This window comes from Durio zibethinus, chromosome 17 (assembly GCF_047325235.1).
Source record: "Durio zibethinus cultivar Kanyao isolate XHJ-2024 chromosome 17, ASM4732523v1, whole genome shotgun sequence".
Lineage (NCBI taxonomy): Eukaryota > Viridiplantae > Streptophyta > Magnoliopsida > Malvales > Malvaceae > Durio > Durio zibethinus.
This window is the reverse complement of record NC_143178.1, coordinates 18,077,639-18,085,816: the sequence shown is the minus strand read 5'-3', so window position 1 is coordinate 18,085,816 and position 8,178 is coordinate 18,077,639. Positions and strand designations below refer to the sequence as shown.

Below are 8,178 nucleotides of genomic sequence, written 5' to 3'. Positions count from 1 at the left end.
TATCTTAAAGGCACTTTGGTTATCTCTTTTTCATACCATAACTAGTATGGATGAAATAAACCTTAAGAAAAGAGGTATTTGTAGCACACCTTGCAATTGTTTTCCTATTCTTTGGAGGTTTCATCTTAGGATCAACCAAGGCTTAAAGAGAAAACTACAACTAAAGATACAAGTGGAAGTTCATTATCAAATTTTGCAAAGTTCGTGATGAATATACAACCTTTGGATCTTGAATTTTCTATCCATATTAAAGTTTATTTTGTGGAACAAGACTTAAAATAGAAAGATTTAAAGGCACATGAACATAGCAATAGTTTTCCAAAAATTGGAACAAAGTTAATGAAAAAATTTGTAAAGAGAAGAAATGTTTCACATGAGAAGGTATGCTAAGGAAGAGGATAAAGAAGGTTTTCACTAAAGGAAGGTTGTGATGATTTCACCAAAAATTAGATAAGTCCTATCCATCTTTTTTATTTTTATGCATGATTTATGAACATATTAATTGTTGTTACATTTATTTATAATACCATTAGGTAGCAACTAGGAAAGACTAATTAAAATGGATTTTTTCAAATTTATTTTGTTCTCATATTTACATATGTCTATCGTCAAGAAGTTGAAACTTCAAATATGGGCATTGTTATGAAAGGTAGCTCTTAAAATGGTTATATTTAATGTTCAAATAAGAAGATTGGTAACATAATAAACAAAGAAAGACTATTATAGTCTATTGTTCATGAGATGGAATTAAGTTAGTTTTATTAAAAAAGAAAGACTTCAAGTTAATGCCATAACGGTGCATGGTTTATTGTAATAAAGTCATAAAATGATTGTTACATCTTCTTGAAGGAAGAATAGTACAACAAATAATAACAACTTTTAACTTTTTACATGTTTTTGTAAACAACAGTCATTGTTGATAGCATCTAAATATATAGTGTTTTCATATGAAAAAATGGTGCTAAAATTTAAATTTTAGAGAATTTTTTGTGCTTTTCATGTTATTTTTATAGTTTTAGGTTTTCAAGCTCAAGAATTTCATTTTCATACAAGCCATGCATGCAAGCATGCAAAGGAAAAGCTCAATTTGCAAGATCATGGACGCTATAAGCATAATCTTATTTGGCTAAAACCATTCAATAGAAACTCCATGCAATTTTTTCAAAAATGAAGGCTAGGTACATTTGGTTAAGAGAAATTTGAAGTTCATTATGAAGCTTGTTGCTTAGCCTTGAAAAGTTTAACTTGGAGTAGGATTTTATCCATTTGAATTTCAAGACTTGGATAAAAATTAAACTACTGTTGAATTTCTAAGCCTTAGCCACATCACAGGGAGGAGATTGATTAAAATTCAATTAAGATTCAAGCAAGGGCCAAGATTGCATCATCAAACCCTCCATTTGGCCAAACTCTCCAAAAATGAAGAGTCCACATTCGATCAACTACTTGAAGATGAGAATTAGCATAATCCTTTAGCATTTAAGGTAAATTCAAACTCTTGTGAAGCATATGCCTCTCATAGCCGAACCTATGCCTATAAATAGGCAAGGTCTCCTCACTTGTTGATCATCCTATTCACTCATCTCCTTTTTTCTTTCTTTAGTTTTTTTCTTTTAGTTTTTTAGTTCTTTAAATGAGTTATTGGCGTAGGTGACAGATTTGTCAATAACCACAAAATCTTTGTTTCTTTAAATTCTTTTAATCATAGAATTATTGTTTTCAAGATCTTTCTTTTCTTGTTTTCAAGTTGGAAATCTTGTTTTCTTTTCTTTATATTCAGTAAGCATTATTTTTTCCAAGATTGATCAAAGCTTTCTTTTATTTCTTGAAAGATTTGACCAACATTTGCTTTATTGTTTTACAAGTTATTGTCATGCAATCTTTATTCCAAGTTTACTTCAAGTAATTGGCACTTTCAAGTTTTTTTACTTTTCAATCTTTTTAACTCTGTTTTCTTAGATCTAGTTTTTGTTCTTTTATTTTTCAAGTGACAGTTGGTGAAGTCAAGATCTTTGTCAACTTGTTGCCTTTAATCTTTATTTTCCCTGTAACCAAACCCTAAATTTCTATTTATTTAGATATAAGATCTTAAGGTTTCACCTTTGGTAATTTTGAAACCAAAATTACACTTTATAATCCCTGAGGAGATGATGCTGAAATATTTCCTTTTATTACTTGATTTTTACACTTGCATGCTATATACAAAAAGCATCATCCAAGTTTTTAGCACCGTTATCGAGGAATATAGTGGTGTTCTCAATATGAATACAAAATTCTTAACTTCTTATAATCTAAACCTTTTTCTTAGATTTATTTACTTTTCTTTTACTTCTCTTTGATCTTTTTTTGTTTGCATACACAAATCCAATAGTGTTGACTTAGCTCCTATTAATTAATAAATTGAAAAAACCTTTAGAAGAAGAACAAAAGAGCAATCGACATTTGCACCAACTCCAATGGCTAATGCAAACAAAGGGGCAAAGAAAATTAAAAGACTATGTCGTTTCCAATGCTGATGGTTTTCAACCATCCATTAAAAGGCCAGTTATCAAGCCAACAAATTTGAAATTAAGCTTTCAATTAAACAAATGGTCCTAACTTCCTATAGTTTGAAAGGTTACCAAATGATGATCTAAATCTCCACATTTATAACTTTATTCAATTATGTGATCCTTTTTGCTATAATGGTGTTTCTTATGAAGCTATTAGACTAAAATTATTTCTTTTTTCTTTCAAAGGCAAGGTAAAAAGTTGGCTGTCTTTTTCATCGTTTGGTTCAATCACAACTTGGGATGACTTGATTCAAAAGTTTTTAGTAACATTTTTCTCAATAGCAAAAATATCAAAGCTAAGGATGAGATCACCACATTTCTGCAAGTGATGGTGAAACATTGTATGATGGATAGGAATGATTCAAGGAGCTGTTAAAAATATGCCTACATCATGGATTACCCTAGTGGCTTCAAATTCAGATTTTTTATAATGGTCTCACATCACCTATGAGAACCACCTTAGATTCAGTTGCTAGAGGGATAATTATGAGCAAAACTCTTGAGAAAGCAAATGAGCTTATTGAAAAAATGGTTGCTAATAATTACTAATAGGGCATGGAAAGAAAGGTTAGTGAAAAGTTTGCTGGTTTATTTGAGGTTGATGCTATTACTTCTATCAATTCCTAACTATCCGCCCTTACCAAAAAAATTAAAGCCTTAGGAAACCAATCCCAAGCTAACCATGTAAATGCTATACAAAGCCTTTCGGTCTTTTGTGATATCTATGAAGGATTTTGTTCCTTTAAAAGATGCCAACTTAGAGTAGAATCACTTTAATACATCCAACAAGCAAAACCAAATAACAATCCCTATAGTAATACTTATAATCCTAGATAACGAAACCACCCAAACTTTTCTTGGAACTAATTGAACCATTAATCCATAAACCTATAACCTGCCCTAAGAAAATAAACCCATATTTAAATACATGTTGACCCAACTGATGCAAGCCAACAATGCAAATATCCAAAGTTAAGCTGTACAAATCAAGAACCTAGAAAATCGAATAGGTCAACTTGCCCAAGCCATAGCAAATCGTTTTGTAGGTACCGTGTTTAGCGACACTGAATCTAACCTTAAAAGATAAGGCAAAGAGGGATGTAATGTAATATATTCTTTAGGAAATGTTAAGATGAAAGATTCTGATGAGGAAAATGATGAACCTATAGTAGTAAACCTCCTTAGTTTTGTAAAACAACCTAAAGTTGATTTCATAGGAAAAAAAGATATTTTAGAAGATGAAAAACTCTTGAGATTTGGTAGCAAAATTCTACAAGGGCTTGATCCTATGGCATTAGAGGCCTTTTGAAAAATAAAAACCTATGAAAAAGACCTTAATGAGGATAATGTTGAGATAGACTGTGAAGAAGATCCTGAAAAGTACATTGAAGGGTTTGTTGAAGAATGACAAATGTTATTACAAGTAGGGAGAACACTATTAGAAAGTATTCAGCTTAAACTTGAATAGATAGTCTAAGGTGAACTTGTTTAAAATGATAAAAAATGGGTAATTTAAGAAAAAGATCCAGAAGAAAAAGAGGAAGAGAAAAAGAAAGTTCAAGAAAAAGTACAACCAAGGCCAAGTATAACTATCAAAATGTATAAGTAGTCCACATTCCCCAAGGCCTATGCCTAAGGAGTTGCTCAAAAAATTGAAGGAAGCCACATTCTTAGACAACTATAACCTTGAACTTAAACAACTTCTGCCTAAAAGGTAAAAAAATCTAGAAAGTTTTAATATACCTTGCAAATTTGAAAATTTAAAATTTCATGATGCTTTTTGTGACCTTGGGTCTAGATAAACTTAATGCTTATAAATTTTTTTTATGCAACTAAGTTATGAAAGCTGAAGCCTGCCCAGTTCAACATATATTTGTTGATTAGTCTACTAAGTTACCATAAAAGATGTTGACAAATGTACCAGTCAAAGTCAGTAAATATGCTATACTTATAGATTTTGCTATCTTAGATATAGAGGATGATGAGTCTCCATTAATGTTAGGAAGACCTTTCCTATTTATTACTTAGGTTTTAATAGATGTGTATGATACTGGCCTTACCCTTAAATTTAAAAACAAGAAACTACAGTTTGTGTCTAAAAGATATAGTGTGCTGAGAGATGAAAAAGATGTTAGTGCAGTCAAGGTAAAGAAAACCCTTAAAGAATCTAAACTAAGAGATAAACCTCTTGACTTTTAAATCATTTAATAACCCTTAGCTCTAGCCATGTCAATCCTACAAGGAATTCAAGCTCTATATATATATGATCCTTGCTAGAAGAACTAATACACCTTTTAAAACTAAGTCTGTTTATGTTATTCCACAAAGAATGAGGTAATAAGCTAAGCTTCATTCAAAAGGTAAGATGATTGCCATAAAATTAAGGATGGTCAAGTTTGACTAAAACTGGCACTGCTTGGGAAGCAACCCAAATTTTATTTTAATAAGTATGCTTTTTGTTTTCTTAATTTTTCTTTTTAAAACATTTATGTTTTTAATGTTTTCAGTTAAGTTATTTTTGGAGAAATAAAGAGAAGTAAGGAGGATGCCTCATACAATTGAGAATTAGCCTTGAAAAGAAATTTAAGGAGTATTTCTTTTTTTCTTTATGTTTTTTATACATGGTTCCATTTAAGTGTGGGAGGGAAAGAAAACTTTTTGAACTTCAAAGATTAAAAGATTTTGAAATCTTAAGCCATCTTTGCTTTCAAACAAAATTGACATATTAAATATCATTATGATGCTCACTTAGTTAAAAGTTGCATATATTATCCAAAAATGACTAAAGTATGATATGGAGTTTAAATATGAATGTAGTGGAAGTTGAAAAGAATTCTTAAGCATGTCTTTTCTTTGGATATGATCTTTATGCATGTTTTTCTATTTTCTTTTAAGGAAATGCTATGATTTTTTAGAAAGTTTATAGGATGTAGATTTACATAAGATTTAAAGATTGAATAAGTGCTATAGAATTCACCTACTCAATCTTTGAGGCGAAATCCTAGATCATATTTGACTTAAATGATGAGCTAGGCAGTTCTTTGGACCTTTGAGCTTTTTTCAAGCCTCCTTATGATAATGCATCTTTAGTATCCTTATTTTGAGCCTTTTATATTAATCATTTTCTTTGTTTATTTAGCCACATAATAAACCAATGAGCCTTTTCTTTGATTATTATTATCGTTTTCTTTTGTTTTGACCAACTTATTGTGTTTAATTATGTATAGACATGTTTATGATTTTTGAAAGGAAGGGAGGTACAAGGAATGAAATGAAAGAAAGAAAACAACAACCATGAAAGACAAAGCCTAAGAAAGCCAAAAAAGGCAAAGTATTATTTTCAAAAAAAAAAAGAAAAAAATGCTGTGAAAAAAAAATGATGCCTCACAAGTCAAGTTTCTAAAAGAGTTCCCACTTGTTCAAAGTCCAACAAATTCAAGGAAAGTAAGCTTAAGGTTTTTGAGCCTAAAATTTAGTTTTTCCTAACTTGACCTAAGCCTAACATTACAAGCCTAAAAGATATTTTGATCTTGAGTTAAATATGTAGGTTTAACATTAGTGGAGAGGGATGGAGAAAGTAAACTTATGAAGTTTATTCTATCTTTGAATTGAAATGTGATGAATTGTTTTACATTATGTTTACTTGAGTTATATGCTTGAATTAAAGATTGAGTAGATTTATATGTGTGAATAGCATAAGAAATTGATAGCTTGCTTTTGAAGAAAATTCTTGTAACTTTGTATTTATTCTTAACTTTGTATTATGCAATAATACATGATAGAAGTTTTGTATAATTTTTGACTTTGTGAATATTTATAATGTTATTTAGTTTTGTTAATTTAAGGTTTTGCTTGACAACAAGTAAAGATTTAAGTTTAAGGGTACGATAGCACTTAAATATATAGTGTTTTTACATGTCAAAATTGGTGCTAAAATTTAAATTTTGGATATTTTTTATGCCTTTCATGTTATTTGCTTGGTTTTAAGTTTTTAAGCTTAAGAACTTCATTTTCATGCAAGCCATGCATACAAGCATGCAAGGGAAAAACTCAATTTGCAAGAACATGGACTCTACGAGCATAATCCTATTCGACTAAGGCCATTTAAGAGAAGCTCTATCTAATTTTTCCATAATGAAGGGTAGGTACATTCAACTAAGAGAAATTTGAAGTTCATTATGAAGCTTGTTGCTTAGCCTCGAAGAATTTAGCTTGAAGTAGGATTTCATCCATATGAATTTCAAAACTTGGATAGAAATCAAATTACTCTTGAATTTTTAAGGCTTAGCCGAATCCAAAGAAAGAGATTGAGCAAGAATTAATCAAGATTCAAGAAAGAGCCAAGATTGCATCATCAAACCCCCAATTCGGCCAAACTCTCAAAGAATGAAAAGTCCACATTCAATCAACTACTTGAAGATAAGGATTAGCTTGATCCTTTAGCATTTGAGGTAAATTTAAACTCTTATAAAGCCTATCCTTCTCATAGTCAAACCTATGCCTATAAATAGGCAAGGTCTCTTCATTTGTTGATCATCCCATTTACTATTCTTCTCTCTTCTTTCTCTAGTTCTTTTCAATTAGTTCTTTAGGTGAGTTATTGGCTTAGGTGATAGATTTGCCAATAACCACAAAATCTTTTATTTCTTTAAATTCTTTTAATCAAAGAACTATTGTTTTCAAGATCTTTCTTTCTTTATTTTTAAGTTGCGAATCTTGTGTTCTTTTCTTTATAGTCGGCAAGGATTATTTTTCTCAAGATTGATCAAAGCTTTCTTTTATTTCTTACAAGATTTAACCAACATTTGCTTTATAATTTTATAAGTTATTTTCATGCAATCTTTATTCCAAGTTTACTTTAAGCAATCAGCACTTTCAGGTTTCTTTACTTTTTAATCCTTTAAATCTTGTTTTCTTAGATCTAGTTTTTGGCAATATTCTTTTACTTCTCAAGTGACAGTTGGTGAAATCAAGATCTTTGCCCACATGTTGTCTTTAATCTTTATTTTCCCTACATCCAAACCTTGAATTCCCATTTGTTTAGATATAAGATCTTAGGATTTCACCTTTAGTAATTATGAATAACCCAATATTACATTATGTAATCTCTGAGAAGACGATATAGGAATATTTCCTTTATTACTTGATTTGTGCACTTATAGGCTATATACAAAAAGTAGCAATCAATTATCAATAGCAAGGAGTCTACTACCTATAGCTTTTGTGAAACATGTTAACTTTTTGTTTGAAAGGAAGTCAATTGCTTTATACTAGACATTTGATTGCCCTTCAAACATTTAATGAACAGTTTCTAGAATCAAGGAGAATGACTGCTTGATCAAAGGAATGGACTGTCCTTCATGTAAAGCATTTTGAAAAGTAAAATTTACAATATCTAAATAATATGTAAGGCATGATAAGTTTAAGTGCTAAAGTATATGATATGAAAGAAATTTTTTAAAGCATTTATATTATACATAAAAAAAATGAAATATGATAAACATGGAATTCTTTTATATGGAAACCTAAGTTAAAAAATATAAATTTATAATTTTTAGTATGGTATAAAAGTTTGGTTTCAAGTTTATATTTTAACAAAAGTAAATCTTGCTTTGTTTAAATATGA

General features: G+C 29.8%; 1 non-coding gene across 1 annotated transcript; it reads right to left on the bottom strand.

Moving 5' to 3' along the window:
* Positions 1-2,845: 2,845 nt before the first annotated feature.
* LOC149514069 (small nucleolar RNA R71) lies at positions 2,846-2,950 on the bottom strand. The gene has a single exon (XR_016329468.1). It is a non-coding gene; the product is annotated as a small nucleolar RNA R71 (small nucleolar RNA).
* Between the last annotated feature and the right edge of the window lie 5,228 nt (positions 2,951-8,178).